Source organism: Papaver somniferum, chromosome 9, assembly GCF_003573695.1.
Source record: "Papaver somniferum cultivar HN1 chromosome 9, ASM357369v1, whole genome shotgun sequence".
Taxonomy (NCBI): domain Eukaryota; kingdom Viridiplantae; phylum Streptophyta; class Magnoliopsida; order Ranunculales; family Papaveraceae; genus Papaver; species Papaver somniferum.
This window is the reverse complement of record NC_039366.1, coordinates 108941340-108960915: the sequence shown is the minus strand read 5'-3', so window position 1 is coordinate 108960915 and position 19576 is coordinate 108941340.

Genomic DNA, 19576 nt, shown 5'->3' with positions numbered 1-19576 from the left:
GAGTTTTTATCATGGTACTGTACTGTTCTTTGTACAAAAGATAATGAAAACCCTTCTATATACACCGATACAGCCTATTTCTTTAACAATCTCGTGATGTCCTTCTCTTACAGTTCACAGGATAATAAAGAGAGACTAAACCCTAATACAAGAAAAGCAACGTGGTGCAGCCACAACCATAACGGCTAAATACATTTAATTAACTACTAAGCATAATTAATTAACTAACCCTAATTAACTGATAACAAAATCCAACAGTTTGTGGTTCCCCCAAAACAGACTTGCTAGCCCCTATCTCAGTTGGGTACATGACAATGCCCTCTTCTTCAGCTCATCCTTGTCCTCAAGGATGGAATTTCGGAAATTGAGCTGCAATGCTGGAACTATCTTCCCAAGTAGCATCAGCAGGAGTGGAGTTGGTCCATTGGATTAACACTTGAGGAACACTCACCCCATTCCTTTAAATGGCCCTGATGATCCACTAATGGCAATTCTGGCATTGGAATGATAGTAGCTCCAAGTTTCTTCTTCAACTGGGAGTCATGAAAAACAAGATGAATCCTTGAACTAGGAGGTAATTGAAGCTTATATGCCATCTCTCCAATCTTCTCAATTACTGCAAAAGGCCCATAGTACTTGGATGACAACTTTATATTCCTCCTTAAGGCCACAGTGGTTTGCCTGTAAGGCTGTAGTTTGAGATATACATAGTCCCCTACCTTAAATGACCTTTCAGTCCTTCTCTTATATACAAACCATTTCATCCTTTCCTGTGCTTTTCTTAAGGACTCTTTCAGTACAACTAGCATCTCATCTCTCTGAGTCAAGTATTTTCCCACAACTTCAACTGAAGTGGTGACCTCGATAGGAAAAGCAAGATGTGGTGGAGTGTAGCCATACAGGGCTTTGAAAGGAGACATCTTTAAGATTGAATGATGATTTGTGTTATACCACCACTCAGCTAGTGGTAGCCATTGCTCGATCCCTTTGGCTTGTGCCATGTCATGCACCTTAGATAGCTCTCCAAGCAACTGTTGACCCTTTATGTATGGCCATCAGTTTGAGGATGGTATGCAGTACTTAAGTTGAGAGAAGTGCCTAAAATCTTGAATAAATCCTGCCAGAAGTTGCTCACAAATATCTTGTCACTGTCAGAGGTGATTGAGGTAGGTAGCCCATGCAGTTTGAAGATATGATTTAGGAAAGCTTGTGCCACTGTAGCTGCAGTGTAGGGATGATTAAGGGCTATAAAATGGCCATATTTGGTGAGCCTATCCACCACCACAAGGATCACATATTTTCTGTCAGACTTTGGCAAGCCCTCAATAAAGTCCATTGTGATGTGCTGTCATGCATGCTCTGGAATAGGTAGAGGTTGTAGTAGTCCAGCTGGATGAGTATGCTCCCATTTGTTTCTTTGACAAATATCACAAGCAACCACAAAGAACAATATCTCATTCTTCATGTTTTTCCAGTAAAAATAATTTTTATCTCTAGCATAGCTTCCTTGGATACCTGAGTGCTCTCCTACAACTGATGAGTGTATGGAGTCTATGATGGTACTCCTCATGTTATTCCCACACCCTACATACAGCATGTTTTTGTACCTCAGTACTCCTCCCTCATAAGTATAATTCTGCACAGCAGTTGGGGACACTATCAGCTTAGGTATGATTTCTTCAGCAACTTCATCATCTTTGTAACTGTTGATTAACTCTTGGGCCCACATAGGTTGTGTAACAGAGATGGCATTATAAGAAGATGTCACGGGTACTCTAGAAAGTGCATCTGCAACTTTATTCTCCATTCCCCTTTTGTATTTGATTTCATAATCAAATCCCAGTAACTTCATAAGCCATCTCTGTTGAAGGGCAGTAGTAATTCTTTGCTCCATGAAGTACTTGATGCTTTGTTGATCTGTATGGATGATAAACTTGTGCCCTGCTAGGTATCCCCTCCATCTAGTGACAACTGAGACTATGGCTAGCAATTCCTTTCATATGTGGACAAACCTAAGGATTTTGGGCCCAATGCTTTACTATAAAAATCTATAGGTCTACCTTCCTGCATCAAGACTGCCCCAATACCTATTGCACAAGCATCAGTTTCAACCACAAAAACTTTGCTGAAATCTGGTAAGGCTAGAACTGGAGTGCTACACATGGTTGTTTTGAGAGTATTGAAAGCTTCAGTGGCAGCTGGTGACCAATTGAAGTTATTCTTCTTCAGTAACTCTGTTAAAGTCTTGCTGATATTACCATAACCCTTCACAAACTTTTTGTAATATCCAGTGAGGCCCAAGAAACCTCTTAACTCCTTAATAGTTTTATGAATAGGTCATTCCTTCATGCTTGAGATTTTGTTAAGGTCAGCTGCCACACCTTGTCCAGTGATCAAATGCCCTAAATATTCCAGCTCTTCTTGGGCAAAACAACACTTAGATTGCTTAGCAAATAACTGATGTTGCATGAGTAACTCAAGAACAATCAATAAATGTTTTGCATGCTCCTCATGGCTTGGACTGTATACCAGGATGTCATCAAAGAAGACCAAAACAAATTTCCTTTAAGTAGAGTTTGAATACATCCTTCATCAAGGCTTGGAAGGTGGATGGAGCATTGGTAAGTTCAAAGGGCGTAACCTTGAACTCATAGTGCCCTTGATGTGTTCTGAAAGCAGTCTTGGGAATGTCTTGCTCATTGACTCTTATTTGGTGATACCCTGACCTTAAGTCAATCTTGGTGAACACCCTAGCTCCATGAAATTCATCTAGTAGCTCATCTATGACTGGAATGGGATATTTGTCCTTGATGGTGAGTTTGTTGAGCTGTCTATAATCAACACAAAATCTCCAAGTTCCATCCTTCTTCTTCACTAGTAGTATTGGAGAGGAAAATGGGTTGTGACTTGGTTGTATAATACCATTTTCTAGCATTTCTTGGACTATCTTCTCCACCACAGACTTTTGAACATAGGGGCACTTGTAGGGCCTCTTATTTGTGGGTTGTGAGTTAGGTTTCAGTGGTATCTGATGATCTAGTACTCTAACATGGGGTAGCTGGTTTGGCTCTTTGAAAACATCAACATAAGTGGTTAGCATGCTTTGAATATTGGGGGGTATTGAAGTTGATGGGTAGTTGGGCAGTTGAATTAGAAAATAAGTGCCCTACCAACCCATGAGTGTTATTTCTAAAGAAGCTTTTTAGTGCACTGGAACTCATCTGCATCAAGGTGGTTTTTTCAGAGCTCCCAGTTAAGGTGATCTTCCTTCCCTGGTGTTTGAAGGTAATACTCAGCTTAGCAAAGTTAAACATTACATCACCCAATTTCCTCAGAGGAAGTAACCTCAAATCTTCAACAAAAGTATGTCCCTGCATCTCCCATTTCAACTTAGTGCAAACCCCTGTGCTTATTGTCTTCTCTCCATTAGCCACTGTCACTAAAAGATGAGTTGTGGGATGTACTAGGCATGACATTGTTTTAGCTAGATCAGTGTCAATGAAGCTATTAGTACTTCCAGTGTCAATGAGTATGGTTATGGCTTGCTTCTTCAAGATACCTGGTATTTGATTGTTCACCATTTGTTCCACCAGTTAGAGCATGGAGGGATATCTCCATATCTGACTCCACAAGGTTTGTGTTCTCTTCTTCTAAAGACAGTTCCTCCTCAGCTTCTTCTTCTTATATTCCTTCAGTAGATAACATAAATAGATGTTGGCTGTTGCACCTATGTCCAGTCTTATATGGTTCATCACAATTGTAGCAGAGTTCCTTTGCACGCCTTTGGTCCATATGTTCTGGGGTGAGCCTTTTAATGGGTGGGAATCTGTTACTTCTGAAGTTTGAAGATGAAAGTTTGGGTTTAAGAGTGACGGTAGGTTTTTGAGTATTGGTGTTTGGTGAGGGTACTCTTGGTGAGAATGATGGTTGTGCAAAATATCTAGAAGGATATGCAGTGGTGGGATTGATCTTAAGTTAGGGTTTAACAGTTTTTTGGCCAGTACCCATATTGAGTTCTTGCATTCTGGATAAATAAAAAGTTTGAGATAATGTAGTGGGCTTGAACATTTGTACTGCACTCTTGATTTCAGGCTTTAGCCCACTGATGAAGCTAAGAATAAAATAGTCTTCAGTCATGTAGTGATTCTTACTAAGCATCAAGGCCTTAAGTGTCTCAAACTCAGTATAATATTCTTCTACTGTAGAAACTTGAAATAACTTGTTGAAACATCCCACATAGTTATCATTTGCAAGGTCCTCAAACCTCAAACAGATTGCTTCTACTAGTTCTCTCCAGCTAATATATCCTTTACCAGTGTGATAATCTAAGAACCATGAATCAGCTTTACCATCTAGATATAAAGAAGCAATACTTACATTATGAGTATCATCAATGTTGCAGATCTGGAAGTAACTTTCACACTTTCTGATCCAACTCCTAGGATTGTCTCCATCAAATCTGGGGAAATCCAACTTTGGGTTGCTTCCGTAGTTAGATCTAGACAATTCACCGTGCTGGTCATATGGATCTGTCATTTATGGAGATTTTTCTCACCGTCTTGAATGTAGATCACTTCTAGTGATTTCTCAGGTGATTTTGAGCCGGACTCTTTAACGTTATCTTCTGTATTTTCTCTCACCACTAAAAGCTTTAATAGTTGAGCTATTGTAGTTAGAGTTTTATCAGCCACAACTTTACTTTCATCAGCAGAGCGTACAAGTTGTTGGAGAAAGTTATTGCTTTCCTGTGCATTTTTATGTAAGGTCTCACTTAACTCACTGATTTTCTGTTTCAGATCCTTGGTTGTTGTGTCCACGTCTTTCATCAGTGCTTCTCCTGTTGTTCCTATCATCGTAACCTGCTCTCGATACCAATTGTGCTGTTCTTAGTACAAAAGATAATGAAAACCCTTCTGTATACACTGATACATCCTCTTTCTTTAACAATTTCGGGATGTCCTTCTCTTACAGTTCACGGGATAATAAAGAGAGACTAAACCCTAATACAAGAAAAGCAACGTGGTGCAACCACAGCCATAATGGCTAAATACATTTAATTAACTACTGAGAATAATTAATTAATTAACTAACCCTAATTAATTGATAACGACACCCAACAGTTTTGTGGTGCCCCCAAAACAGACTTGCTTGCCGTTATCTCAGTTGGGTACATGACAGGTACAAAATTCAACATATATTTTGAGAAACTCTTCCCTTGAAGAGAATAAATAGACCCAAGTGTAACGAGAAAAATCATTAACAAAACTAACATAGTATAATGTTCCACCTTTTGAAGCAACTGGAGATTTACCCAAAACATCTAAATGAACAAGTTCAAATGGTTCATTTGAAAAAGTGGTACTGACATTAAAAGGAAGTGTTGGTTGCTTAGCCAATTTACATGATATGCAATTGGGTTCTTTTTCTATTTGAGTGTCTCCTAGTAAACCTTTATTGATGATATACGAAAGACGAGAAAAGGAAACATGACCTAATCTAGAATGCCAAGACATGAAGGATATATTGAGACAGACGCAATGGGAGTAGCAGCTACTATATGTCTTTTAGATTTTGCTGGAATAACAAGTGATTGAAGAAGATATAACCGACCAACTCTACGGCCTATCCCAACTAGCTTCCCAGTTTTGAGATCATGTATAGCACAACCAAAAGGAAAATAATATGTGTTATAACCTTGATCACACAACTGACCGACTAAAATAAGATTCATTGTAACATTTGGTACAAGAAGCACATCTGGTACACATAGGTTATTTGAATTCTTGATCAATCCTATATGACTTGCATTTACTGTTAATCCATCAGCAGTATGAATTTTAGGAGTGATGACAGGATGAAGACTTTCAAAGAACTTTTGGTTAAAAGTCATATGGTTTGATGCTCCTGAGTCGAGAAACCATTCAGTTGAATAAATACCTTAGGAGATAGAGAAGGGAGATGCAGTTGTAGGATTGTTATCAATTGAGAGTGATTGTTTAATCATCTCTTGAATATCAGAAAGGTTTGGTGCAGAACTACCACCAGGTACAACTAATGCAGATGAGGTTGATATTGATGCAGATGAGACTGGAGTTTCCATAAATCTGGTTGGTGTACTGAATTTGTTTCCTCCATTAGCATTGAGCCTTCTCATGTTTCTTGAGGTTGGTGAGGCGAAGAATATGGATGAGTGCCCAAGTTCCTTGCAATACCAACACTATGTGGTAGGTGTGTCAGGTATTGTTGGAGAAGGTGAGGAATTAGATGATGGGAGATTGCAGTTCCTTGCAAAGTGTCTAAAAGTCTTGCAATTGTGACACTGTACTTGAGACATGTCACGTTGCACTGAAGCACTTGAGTTTCTTGAAAATTTATTTGAACTTTGTCGTGCAGGCACAACAAACACTTCTGATATCTCTGGTGTGATTCTTTTTCTTGTTTCTTCTACAATAAGTTCAGACAAAGCAGCTTCCACAGTTGGAAGAGGTGAACGGTGAAGGACTGATGCTCTAACAGACTCAAACTCATCAAGTAAAGCCATTAGAAGTTGAACTAAACGTGTTTCTTCTCCATATTTCTGTCATAGTTCCAAATCTACAGTACATATTGGTTCCATGAGTGCTAATTGATTCCAGACTATAGACATCTCAGAATGAAAATCAGAAATAGTCTGATCATGTGATTGCTTCATAGATCTAATATATTTTTCAAGTTTATATCTCTGAGAAAAGTTGATTTGAGTGTACCTTTTTGAAATAAAATCCCATGCATCTTTGACTACTTCAAAACTGGTGAGTTGCATGCTTATAAAAGGAATAACCGTGTTTCCAATCCAAGAGAGAATCTTGTGATTGTTAATCTCCCATTTTTCTTTTGGATTTGATTGTGTTTCTTTCCTTTTGTCACAAGAACTACTTTCTTTAGGAGCTTTTTCTGTACCATCGACATACTTCCACATACTCTTTCCTATAAGGAAGCTTCTCATGAGAAATGACCCGTGATTGTAGTTTGTTCCATCAAACCGAACAGTGTAGGTTGAAAATATTTTCTTGACATGATTACTTTGTTTCTGAATGTAGGGTTTATACTTTGAACGATATTTTGATCATGAGGCAATGTTTTCTCAGGATTGTATTGTGATGTGATTGTGATAGTGGTAAATAAAGTGTTCATTGCTCAGACTTGTGAAGATTGGGTTTAAGAATTAAAAATAAAAACAAGGAAAATCTATATACAAGATTGTCACGATAACGAGAGATATTAGGACTTCGGATTCCACCATTAATCACATTCAGTTGGTTCATATGATGACTAATAACAATTCTAGTGCTTTTGTTGACTATTTTCTTTGCCGAAAGTAGATTTCTAAACATTAGATGTAAATCACAAGCATGGTGTATCAAAAGATCTTACGTCTAAGCATACACCATCAGACGATATCACAACTAATTAGTGAAAATCATAAATCAATTAAAATAAGTGCAAAAAGTCATAAGAATCAATTATAGTTACCGAACAATTGTGATAAGGCTTCCTACGTCGTCCCAGTGATGGGGTTTATCTCCTTATGGTGAAAACACGCTCAAAATAATAACTCATTGCTGATAATTGTTACTAGTGGACTGTTACAGGAATCTGAAATTTAATACGCTAGGAAATACGACTGTCCTGTACAGCCTTATGTTCTTCAGCTTCGTCTTCTTCCTGTTGCTGCTACAACTCCTCCTGCAGCTTGATTTTTAGCTCTGCAGCGTACCCCAAACTCTCGATACCCATGTTTAGGTCTTCTTCTCCATATTTATACACAAGAGCCGATTATAACTCCAAAAACCTTCGCTGTATTTTTCCTTTCACCGGAAGTTACAAATATGTTTCTTCTTTCCAAATCTTCTCACGCGGCTTCAGTTTTTATCTCGAAATCTTCCCTAAGATAGAGTTAAATTTCACAGGAATCATAACCTTCCTAGTTCACCATGCAACTTCCAAAAATTCACAAATTATCTGGTGAATACGTACAACTCCCTGTTTATCGAAACTCTATGGAATTCTTCCCTTTATTACGTTTCTAACCATCTTAACGAACGTGTTTGACCCTAACAGGCCCATCTCAATCCTATCCTGCAAGAAAATACGGGAAACAATATCTTAAATCCTCTCTACTAAACTCAACCAAAAGCCCGAAACTTCCCCACCTGTTTCACGAGATAATTATGAAGACGTGTTTGTTTTCCGAGTTTAATTCCCTTACCAATATTATTTCAACGTACAAACTCATTCCCAATCCAAAACTACAACCAATTCCGAGTCAAACTCTCCCAAAATCAGTCCAAGGAAGTTCGCAGTTTGTGAAGAACAACTCCCGCCAATTCAAATTTCAAACGATGAAGATGGAGTGCCCTTAACCAGACAGGGTGGTGCCCAAGTAGTGTATCCCTTATCAAATGAGGTGCCCCTTATCCAAGATAAGTGGTGCCAATAGCAATTCTTCTTGGGTGTTTTTTACGCTTCTCTAGAGTGTCTTTAGTAATTTCGTCCTGGGGTTCAAATGCCACTTTTCGAGCCAAATTCTCCGCAAAAGCTTATTTCTCCAAAAATACCTACAAAGACATAAATAACCAAATTAGTACAAAATTGAGCACTAACAAAATAAAATCCTAACTCACTGTCACAGGCATCGCGATTGCACTTAGCGTGTGCAACAAGCCTTTAAACCCCTAGGCGGCCCTAGTGGACGAGTTATAGTCTCGGAAGGGTTTACAAGAGGTATACTCACAAAATATTTACTCCAAATCCTAGTTATCTATGCAGAACCTTAGAATAGCATTAAAGAATCTCCATTGGTTGGCATACTCTCATTGACTACAGGAGGAAGTACCCTGATGCGAAATTCCAATTTTTGTACACAAGTTTGCATTCAAGCATACTAAAATTCATATATAAGTGACAGAGCTCTACTCAGATAGTCGCACTATGGACATCAATATCCGGAGTCAATAAATCACATGGATAGATTAAGAAGATGGATATAAGGAAAAACATAGATGGTTTTTAATGTTGACTTAGGTGAACGGTGTTTTCCATATATGTCTGAAGGCTACTGCCAGGATGAACCTATCCTAATGGACTGAGATACTGGTCTAACTAATATCAACGCAACTGGCATATACAAGGGAACCAGTGATCAACAATTCTAATTCTAGATCAACTCAGCTGGCATATACAAGGGAACCAGAGGTCGATTTATTCATTGAACATAACAATTTTTTTTTAACAACATGATTAGATATTTTGAATCCAAGCGCATGCTTCTTGTCAGCAGATTACATGGTAATTCATGTGGATCTTACGTTTCACGCTTGTTTAGGCGACGGAGACAGGGAGAACACACACATATTGCTATCCAAGTGTTAATATTTATTCCGATTGGTCTGGTCTTTTTTTTTTAGGTAACTCAGTCACTCTATTTCAATCTAGAAATGGTAACAACTCGATGCGTGTGGCCCACCAAATCACTTAGAGAAACATATTTAAAAAAAAAACAGAAGGTGAAAAGGACTCAACGAGATATGGCGAAACTACCATGTTATTTCTAACACCTGAGCTCTGTGCTTTTATGAATAGACTCTATTTAGATGCTTCCATCTACTCAGATTGGTTCCTCAACTCTTACAACCAAGATGCTTCCATCCACTTAGATTGGCACCTTTCCATCCTTAATAAATTTCTAGGCTCTAGAGTTTAATAATGCAACTAAAAAGTTTCTCCCATACCCCCAGAATTAAATCTAACATTGTCCTCAATGTTCTAAAGATAAAATTAAAAACATGAACAAGGAGAAACTGTTACCATTTGAAGCAAAAGAGTTAAGAAAAGATATTATTGTGTTGCATGAGCATGGGTTACCTCCCAAGAAGTGCTAAGTTTAACGTCTTCATCCAGACTAAAAAAGGATTAGTCACCTCATAAAATCATAAAGTATTAGCCGGAACAACTGTGGATCGTTAAAACCAAATAGAGCTGACACAAGTAAAAGGAAACAACAATGGACCAAAATAATGAACAAGCCGAGCACAACCTTATCCAGTATTTTGTTTAAGATCACAATATCTAGTTGTGGTTCGGGTTCAGGCTCTATAAATGGGTTTAGGAAAACCTCTTTGGGCTGAATTTCCTAGTGAAAAGATCTGATTCAGGCTGTAGAGTCTGGTAAAACTCAACTAAGAACTTTGAAGCACATAATAATAACCTGAATAATTGGGGATCCTCAAAGTCAATCAGAGTTGACTCACACAGTTGACCATCATGAAAGCACTGGTCATTCTTAAGCAAATGTGTCCATTCTAATCTCCTAAAATAATAAAGCTTAGTCTTAAAACTTAGTAACCGACATATTTCAAACTCATACGTTCCCACAATTGGAAGAAAAGTTATTGGTGGGAAAACAAAGTCAATCTTGATATCATCACCTAGGTAAACCACATCTAACAACTGAATTTGTCTATGAAGATACTCTTGTGAAATGGTAGAGGAATATATTTCAATTCCACCCCCAAACTTAGAATTTTGGGTCAATATTCCTAATTTCTAGACCATCAGGTTCCTGAAAAAGGTCAATTTCTTTCTCTAAATTATAATCAGGTGGTTTATCCTCTAAATGCATCTGATGCATACAAAATGTAGGAGTTATGTCCTTAAAATACGCTAGAGTCCACCCTAAATATTCCCTATTGTCTTGAAGCACGGTCAATGACCTACTCTCTCCTGATCACTATCCAACTGATCACTATCCAAATCGGAAGCTATAATCACATGCAATGTCTCAGATGGGCCTAAAGTTGCATATTCAGGGTCCAACTTAGGAGGGTCTTCTAAACAAGAGATTAAGGTAGACTCGGAAGCTAGTAATGGTTTGAACCTAGCTTTCCATCTATCAGTATCTAACACAGGAATGTAATCCAACAGAGCATTTACTTGTTCAATATTGCTATCATCATCGAAATCCAGGCTAAAATGGGACAGACAACTCTCTAATGGATCTTCCGATAAGATGTTTGGTAATGACTCTTGAACTAAGGTTCCTATCATGTTAACCTCTTCAATGCACGTGTCATCTAGTTCAGAATGTATCTTATTGACATTAAAACTATTCATCTCAATAGTCATATTACCAAAAGATGGATTCATGATACCAGTTCGACAGTTTATGATCGCATCAGACGTAGCTAAAAATGGGAGACCTAAAGTCACAAGTGTTTGAGGGTAAAAACCGATTCTGCCATTTTTGGTAAATTTGGGTACGTTGATGAGAAACGAATTCAAACCCTAAACAAATGTACTTTTAGATTCGAGATATCAATCTGTAAGACTCTAGCCTAAACCAAGAAATGGCCGTTCCAGATTCAATTCGGCCACAAAGTGAAGGAGAAGGGTTGATCTTAGGGAGGGAAGCGAAGAAGGTGTTTGAGATCAGAATGTTGAATTATGAAGGTGTGGCTGTTTTATGACTTGTATCAGAATGTAGAACTGGCTTACAGAATGTAAGCTATCAGTTCTCGATGTTTTCTGGATACTTGTATTTATAACACTTGTTGTTCTGTTGAAATAGGTTGAAAACCTATTTATACAAGTCATTGAGCGCACCCTGATCTCGTAGGAAGTGGAGGCAGTTAAGTAGTGGAGAAGTGGGGTTGTGCAAAAGGTGGTGATCATCACGTTTCCACTATGATGGAAGACCGATCACCCTTTCACCCACTACTCTCTTATTGTTGTTAACCGTCCGCTTTTTCCTGACACTTTCTCGTAATGGGCGCGTTGCACGCCTCACGATGCAAACCGCCAGACCAATACCCCAGTAAGCATCCCCCAGTTTGTGACATATTTGATGTCTCGAGTATTTTGTAGAAAAATATATACAACAGACTGTTGAATGAGTCAGGTCATGAGACTCGTTGCTTAAAGTAGCATATAGTGCTTTTAGGTCAAATAATAAAATTATTTGTGGAATTAATATTTATAAAGCATCCTTTATAATTGATGCAAATGAAACATCACTTTTAAACAAGCTGCTAAAAATAACCGATGTGCAGGAAGCATCGTTGTTTTAGAGCTCGTCCAAATTAGTCGCGAGTTGAATGTCTTAAAAGGAGCGTGACCACCCTCTTTCAGGGAGTTGGTAGGAGCTACGCCCGCATCCCAGGTAGTGGACGATCATTCCCTATAGGAGAGTGGCGACTGGTAGCCATTCTAAAATTCTATCGGTTGGTCCAGGTTGGATCTGGACCGCTTAAATCGGCTAGCCAAGTTGAGTGACTGAGACGATTTGTGACCGTTAATGACTGTTGTTGAATCATACAAGTAGCGCGAAGGGCCACCTTTGAGTGATCGTTTGGGGATCCTATGAACGAGTCATGACTTGGCCGATCGTTCCCTGTTGAGGAGGGGTGGTCGGTGATCACGGCGTCACCCTGTTGGCCATCTAGAATTCGATCTAAACCGTCTGACCAAGCTAGCGAAGCTGGACGGACGAGATGATTTGCGGCAGTTGTATGCTGTCGTTGATTGTATTTTAGGGTTTTAAGCCGTGCGGCCACCCTACCATTGGGCCAAACGATTTGTGGCGTTTGCCACTGATTTGGACATGCCGATTAGGTATATGCACACACGGGTTGTTGGTGAGTGTGCAAGCATCTCGTTGGCCTCCTGAAATTAGATCTAGGCCGTCCGAATATGTTGGCGAAGATAGACGGTCGTGATCGATTTGCGGAAGCTGCGTAACGTCGCTTATTCAATTTATGGTTTTATAAGCGCGTGATCGCCCTACTTTGGGCAATCGGTTCGACGTGCTTCTGGATCGCCGCATGTAGTTCGATCAGCTGGGGATGGAGATGAGCCGCCTGCGATCATGTTGGCGCCTCTTTGATCGTCTGAAACACGATCTAAGCCGTCCAATTTGGCTGGCTAAGTTGGACGGATGTGATGATTTTGAGACCGTTATGGTCGGTCTAGCTCGTTTGAGCTTTTCCTTCGCAGCGCGATCACCCTGGTTTTGGTTAGCGATTAGGGGTGTTGTGGGTGAACTAAAGGGATCCGATCGGCTGGGACGCTAGTGGGCCCGCCGGTGGTCATCATGGAGATTACCTAGTTCCGCTGGGAAGAGGTCAGCCTTGTCGAATTGTCTGGCCAAATCGTGTGGCTGTGATTTCTCTTTAAGACTAACATGGACAGTCTAGGTTTTCCTTGAAGAATTTAAGCGCGTCAATCGTGCTAACTTTTAATTAAAAAGCGCATTGACACGAAAATCTCTTTATCAGAGAGTGGTATAGCCTGTGTAAGTGTTTTCATATAGATCTCAATACTGACACTTCAGGAGATTCGTGTTACTCCGTTGCGAGTGAACGTTAATCGTCATGTCAGGCCAATATTGAGAGTTCAGCAGGGGAAGATAGCATAGGAAAACACTAGGCGGGCAATGCATTAGTGAATAATTCTGGCGGAAAATAAAATTCATAGAATATTTGGGATTGTTGCTATATGCACCATTCTAATTGAATTTTATATATACACAAATATATTGAATTGCTCAATACATATGTAAGCGAAGAGGTTTATGCACTCATCACTTTTTTAAATGGCTTTTGTTCCTTTGCAGGATGACGGCGCATTAAATACAGGGTTTCATAATTTTAGCCCTGAACTGAAAACCACCATCAACATTAAGTCCCCTGCTTAGCACGTAACAGTGACATTGTTGCGGTGTAAGCATTAGATGGTGACAGACGAAATTAAAATTGAAAAGACGAAGCAGGTAGATATTACCAGGAAAATTCTAACCGTCCTTCAGCAGCGGGATCACGCGGCCTCTAGAAACTCCGTTCGTATAAAAAAGGGGTATCGACCCTTTTCTGTTTTTGTTGCCCGTTCGGCTCCGTGCTTTCATCTGCAGCAGCCGACTCCTCTTCGTCACTGTCAGCAGCTCCATCACAAGCGTGTCAATCGTCAGTGGCAAGGTAAGTTCATCTTGTCTTCGTATTTTAGTTGTGAGTGTAATATCCATGAGTAATTGATCAAACTTGGAGATTCGGTGTGAATGACGTTCTTTGTTAGCAGTGGCAGAGCAAGCATCAATGGAAACAAATCAATCAGCAGCAAGACGAGCCAGGAGAACTCAAGGTAGGTGCTCTTTTCTCTTTTGCGCATGTAGCCAACAATACCATCGATCTTCTCCAGAACGTGTAATAAGGTTATGTCTCCAGAAGAATGAGTATCTAACCTCTCCAGTGTATTTCAAAATTCACCAAACTCCATTGCAGTCCTAGGAGGGATGGATGAAATACATGTTCGGCTATGATCATGTCAGGGCTAATCTTGGAGAGTGTAGCTGCGTTGTTGATCCGTCCTTGACTTTAAGTTATTTGGTGCCTGGACTGCTGAGCCGTAATTAAGATGTTCCTTAAACTCCTGAGTATTGACCGGAATAAAATTGTGTTTATTCTGGATCTTTAGCTTACAAGCTTATTCTTTCCCTTTCTGATTGCGATGATGATATGCTTGGAACGCTTGTATGGGCGAAATCTTCCTGAGCCTTTGAGTGAAGTGAACGAACTAAAAGGTGTTGTGTTGCCGACGTGCTGCTATCAAATCTTCAAGGACTTCGTTCCCAGCGACATCCTTTGAATCATCTTCTGAATCTTGGATTGTTGTATGGAATGGGATGTGATTGAGCATTCCCCAGTTACGCTTCTGCTTGATTACTAGAGATGTATTTTTGAGTCGGCTTGGAAATACAATGCGGTCTTGTAAGGAGTTATAGATGCGTACTATATCTGATGGCGTGGCCGGATATGTGAAAAAAATCTCTGCGGCGTACTTTTTTGAGCCTTTGATGCACGTGTACAGGATTCATGTTGAGAAATTCTTGCGGCTCGTAAAGATTTGACAATGATGATGTTGATATCAGAAATAACCTGGTTGAGGGACGTGAAGGCATCCCATGCTGGTAGTCCCCATGTGTAATTATCTTGAGCCGATTTTCTCTTGAAAGACGTACTTCATTACATTTGCTGGTAAGGTGGTTGACGTGAAGGTGGTATGTGTGGCTTGCTGAGGCGCGACTTTCTTCTTTGATTCTTAAATAACGCTTACGGATGGCTGAGTCCAATACCGCTTGTTGGTCAGGCTCCTTCCAGACGGGGAGGTGATGATATCTTTACGCTACATATTTGAAGAGTGGTGACCCTGTCATGGTTTCTTGGTCGACCGTCTCTTCTGAGTTGAAGAGGTCCTTGACAGTGAAGGGATTCTCCCAAGTGTGGTTTATGTGATTCTATCTTGTATGGTCGATGGGTTTACCATAATAAAGGTATCGCCATATAACCTCCGTACTGGTGATCCTATTACTTCTCCATGGGTAAATAAAATATGCAGAAATTTGGATTACCTTTGTACGTAGTTGTCGTTGTTATGGTGAAGTTCTGGCTAGTATCAACAAACGAGCATCAATGGTTCTTGGAAGCAACCACAATCAGAAGAGACTGCGTTTTTGTGGGAACAAAACAGGTCGGCTGGAGCTTGGATGGCTACCGTCACGATCCTTGACAGGGGTGAGTGGTGGCTACAGGCACGACAGGGAGAGGCGTGGTGATGGTGGTCATGGGCTTTGATAACCACGACCATGAATCTTAGATGATTGAAGAAGCATAAGTAGTGGTAGATACGTCTACGAGCTTTAGGCGAGATCATAGACGGTGATGCTAGATACGACCATGAACATTAAAGGGCTTTGATCGGCCGTTATTGCCCAAAGGATGATTTTCTTCCTTACATACGTGAGTTTTATTTCTCCTCTTTTATTTTGGTGAAACAGCTCTTCTCTGATTTCCAGGTGGAAGCTCGCCTATTGTTGCTTGCCTGATACGAAATGGCTGAGTGCTGCAAATATGTCTTGACGCTGCGCTTTAGAGAAACACATAATCTCACATAAATGCTCCATCGTGGACTGTACAGTTTTGTGGACGGAGTCCCCAAAAATCATGCAGCTCCTGACGGGAAAAGGATCTTTGTGGACTCCCACAGTGTTTAATTGAAGTTATACTTCATCCACCTTCTCTTTGAAAATGTGCTTCAGTTTATTGCAATCGCTAGTGGGGTGATTAACGAACCTATGGTAACGACAATATTTGGGATTTGCCATTTCTTCTTCGGTTGGAGGACGTCTGGTAGAAGGTAGCTTCATGACACCATCTTAAATCAACGCTTCCAGGAGTTCGATTACCTCTTCAATTGAACATGGGAAGATTAGATCAGCCTCTCCAGTTTCTTGTTGCTGTGCAGGCGTCTTAGTCGCAGCTTTTCGGGTTTGAGTTGTCTGTTGCGCTGGTGTTGCACGTTTTTTTGATAGCCGTTCCCCAGATGCCTTCTCTTTCCACCCTCACTAGTGATTGGCTGGAGGTTGGATCTTTTATTGGAAGGACGCCTGCATTCCTGAACATCTTTACGAGCTTCTTCATTCTGGGACGGTTTGGATCGATTGAGTAAAGCAGCAGCGGATTTCTTAGCAGCTCCAGATGCAATATGGAAATTGATATTTTTCAAGAAGGATGTACATAATGAAATCACCTTTTCATTGCAAGGACTCTGATGAAAACGTGATGAATCCCACAAGTCTTTTTTCTGAGTTTGAGGAGGCATCTCTTGATCTTCATGAGCAGACAAGTTAGGTTGGTGGCTACCTTTCCATTCAGCGTGACCATAGGCTTTATCTTCCTCACCATGAATATGAATGTGAATCTTGTAAGAAGGACTACTACCATGAGTATTGATTCATAATGAATTTTTGATAGTGTTTCCTCCAGAATGAATACGTGTTGGTTCCTTTGATAGTTGATTCGTGAGGAATTTCAAAAGTGTAAATAATTCGTCCTGCGCCTTGACAATAGTAGCTTGATTCATCAAATCGTGAATAGTTGTTGAATATTTAGACTCCATAGACTCGACAAGTGTTTTAATACAGATTCATGAATAACATGTTGTTGATGGTGGTTTTTAGCTTAGGGTTAAAATCGTAAAACCGCACATCTGATATGACATCACTATGACCATTAGCACATTTATTGAATCGATCAGCATGCCTACATAATAATTACTGGGGTACCTTTTTTTTCTTACATGGGTCATGTTCCACGGCAGAACCCTTAACATTGACTGACATCATCTATGCCAAACCCTAATTCTCATGCTACCGCGCCAAGGCATGCCAACCATGCTAGCTGCACCACTGTGCCAATGGCATGCCATGCCAGCCACGTCTCCGCGCCAAGGCATGCCAACCATTCCAGCCGCACCACTGTGCCAATGGCATGCCATGCCAGCCACGTCTCCGCGCCAAGGCATGCCAACCATGCCAGTGATGTAGTTTTTAAGTGGTAGTAAAGTTCGTTCAACTCAGATTGTGTGGACTCGATTTTAGACTCATATTAAAATAGAAAACTTAAAGAGAAATTGTTATCAAGATTATAAAAAGCACTGAGACTCAGGATTCCACCAATATCCAATTTTTATGTGATTTAATCTAGTCAATATTTATGCAACTCTTTACGTTTAAAGTGATTCTAATATTTTCTCCTAGACAAGTAGATACTCAAAACAATAGTTGTAAATCGAAAGCATGGACCATCAAAAGACTTAACCTAAGCATGACCCATCAATTGAGAACACAACCACTTAATCAGAATCATATATTCGATTTCAGTTCAGTGCAAATAATCATAAAAGAATTACGAAAATTAAATTAAATAGAATTTACCAAATAATAATTGGAAAAATGGCTTCCTCCGTCGCCTCAGCAATGGGGTTTAGCTCCTCATATTATTCACATACTCAAAATAGGTTTTCATAGCTCAAAAGGGTGAAAAACAAGAGAAAACTAGTTTAGCAGACAGTCTGCAACGGTTTATAAGCGTTACAAACAGCTGTTACAGAAACGATATATGAAAACTGCTGTAGAAAAAACGACTGTCTCTGGGAGTAGTATGTTCTTCGTGTTCTTTCTTCTAAACTGTTGTAGAAGAAACGACTGTCTCTGGGAGTAGTATGTTCTTCGTGTTCTTCCCCTACACCAGCAGAACTGAATGTCTGTAATTTCAATTTTGAGCTTTCTGTGGTTATCTAAACTACCCCAAACTGTTCGTAACCCTTCTATGACTTGCAACAAACCTATATATAGGCAACAACTCTCAAGTAAACCCTAAACAACTCAATTTTATCTTGATTATTCTTTCACAGCAAGTCCCGAGAATAATTCTCTCTAGGTGTCCTTTGCACGCGTCTTCCAAGTTTAATCCAACGTACCAGAATCTCTCAATGATGGTATTCTCAATCATATCCATCAGTATACTGTTAATACTTCACGTAACTTTCAATTATAGTTGAAGAAAATCCCGAAACTTCCTTAACCTCTGTTTAGCTTGAACTCGACGAAATCTCACGACTTTATCGAATCTGACAGACTTACCAGTCCTGTTTTATAGAAACAGGCTTAACTGACTCCAAAGCGACAACCAAATCCGATTGTATCTCAGACAAAACCAAATCCAGAAGTTCGCTACAAGACGTGAACTTCCTACACCTATGTTTCCTTCTCCCGGCTTATTCAGCCCAATTCATTCGATCCAAACACACGTAACAACCCTGTAATGTTCTAGGAAGTCCATCCCAACGAAAATCAGACCTTGAATCTCTCTAAAACTCTGTTGAATTTCGAACCCTAATCTGCAGGTGTGTGGGTTCATTTTCCCGCCAAAAAAATCTGTTTGAAATGTGAAGAAGAAGGGTGCCCCCCTATCCAGAGTAGGGGTGCCGATAGCAGGTGCCTTTGGGATGTCCTGAGGGTGCCCCTTAGTAATTCGGGTACCCCTTATCCATAGTGAGAGTCCGAATAGCAAGTGTCCTCCGGGTGCGCTTTTCGACAACTTTTCGAGCCGATTTTTCCAAAAATGTTTATTGGACAAAAATAACTACACACACATAAAACACCATAATAAGTACAAAAATGAGCACTATAAATATATAGAATCGAGACAAATTGGACACAAAAATGTGTCTATCAAATGCCCCCAAACTTATTATTTGCTAGTCCTCGAGCAAAAAATAAAATAAAATAAAATCCTAACTCACTGACGCATGCATCGTCGATTGCATTTAGCGTATGCAATAAGCCTTTAAACCCCTAAGTGTCCCTAGTGGCGGAGTGTTGTCTCCGGAGGGCTTACAAGAGGTATACCCACAAAACCTTTACTCCAGACCTTATCTATCTACACAGAACCTTGGAAGGCACTAAAGAATCTCCTTGGTTGGCATACTTATTGACTACAGAAGGAAGTACCCTGATGCGAAATTCCAATTGTTGTACACGAGTTTGCACTCAAGCGTACTAAAATTCATATAAAGTGACAGAGCTCTACTCAGATAGTTGCACTATGGACATCAATATCCGGAGTCAAAACTAATCACATGGATAGATCAAGAAGATGGATATAGAAAAACATAGATGGTTTTGATGTTTACTAAGTGAACGGCGTTT